A 1,923-nucleotide genomic window follows, 5' to 3' on the forward strand; every position below is an offset into this window, starting at 1 on the left:
GATTTAAAAAATAGGCAATACATTAAGAAGTAAAATATTTGCATTATCATTTAGTTATTCAGGTATTATGACATAAAAATGTATTAGCTTAATAAAGTGAAAATGGTATGTTTACCTTTCCTAGGTTTTTATCATCTCATCTCACTGATAATGTTACAAATAAGTTGGGTGATTTTGAATGATAAACCGCTAATATTCTAATATACAGTGGCAAATATCAAATTTAAAAATGATATCATTACAAGATAAATTGAACTACATCTAAATAACAGTACAAAAATAAATAAATAACACTTCAGTAGTTAATCAATAAGTATCATACTGAATACCATTTCTGAAATAAGCCCAATATCAGGAAAAACAAGCACATACCGCAAACTAACGCGATGGTGCACAGACAAAATAACCCTCCTAAATATATTAATTGTCATCAATGAATAAGAGCCAAACTATTGAACAGAAGGAAAAATTGTCAGCAGAACAATAAACAACCGCTACCTTGACCAGAAATTAAAGCATGACAAAGATGAACATTTCACAACAAACCTAAGTAAGCCGTATATATGTTAGATTGGTCAGTCATTGATAAGTATTCTCTATATGTGCTTTATTAACCGTTTAACATTTGAGTTAATCGGTTTATATTGTTTTCCTGAAAAGTATGTGTTTGTCGTTTTGGATAAAATTCGAGCATATGTATTTTATGAGTCGTTTTCCCAAGCTAAATAGAGACATCAAATTAAAAATGAGTTATTGACAGGTTGAGGGAAATAAGCCAAGGCCGAGTTCTGCACACAAAGAAGCACTTTTATAACTGCCCCGTGGAGAATTTAATGTCAAGAGGACCATAACAGTATCGTTATTAACTATCAACTACAATCTCAGAATGACTTAATCAAACACAAGGAGCTCGAGTGGGAGTACGGATGTAATAATGGCTTTAAAATATGACGAAATTATTTCCCGTCATTGCAGAAAACAAATTGAACATTTATTGCATATATATTAAAAATTATACGCTGGTGCGTGGAGCTCATGTCTCCTTTATTGAGGCGCTCAAAGGTGAATCCTCTGAGGAAGCATTTTTTTTCTGTCTTGTTAGTCCCACTGGAGAATGTTGCAAAATTGCCTTGAATCTGCTAAATTGATTCAAAAAATAATTCATAACCTATGTGTGAAGAACAAAAACCTCACCCTTTTTAATGAGCTGACAAGTGCATTTCGCGTGAGTCTTAAAAACTGGGCTACGTCGTGCTTTTGCTTCTGTTCATAGCCTTAAAATAATACAACCAGGACATAACTGGTAGTCTTGTTTATTTGGCCTGCGTCGCAATCTAAAAATTTAAAATAAAAGAAACCTTTCAAACTTATGATTGGCTTCCTAAACATAACGATTATGGAGATACAATGCTTGCATTGTGGATTAGTTCTGAAAATAGCGCAGACACCCGTCGGCATGGCGAAGAGGCCTGTTCTTTGTCTCTGATGGTAGATGAATGGTTGGTCACCCACATGATTCGTTTGCACTATTAAATTGTCAAAAAGAAAGGATTTCCCTAATAATGGTTTTCATGAAGAGTTATGGAATGTGGCGTTTCTGGGTACGGACGTGAGGACTAATAAGGGTTAAGAGGGGAGGGGCAATGCCCAAGGTCACGCAGAGTTTTCATCAATGATTATGCGTTAACCTCTCTGTGTGGTCAGCGAAGTTGCACGTTGTTTATTCCTGCGCAGAATAGACCTAACTCTGCTCTAAACAACCTGTCAGTGGTGATCCCCATGTTCAGGTGTGTTTGGTTAAGCAAAATCTTCTTTGAAGCCAATATCTAGGAACAAGATTGCGTGCTCTAGTCTGTCGTTTGACATCTTATCATGTATAATCATCATTGCGTTTAGTGGCAATTGTGTGATATTCCGCTGATA

This window comes from Sinocyclocheilus grahami, unplaced genomic scaffold (assembly GCF_001515645.1).
Source record: "Sinocyclocheilus grahami isolate Dianchi unplaced genomic scaffold, SAMN03320097.WGS_v1.1 scaffold1816.1, whole genome shotgun sequence".
NCBI lineage: Eukaryota > Metazoa > Chordata > Actinopteri > Cypriniformes > Cyprinidae > Sinocyclocheilus > Sinocyclocheilus grahami.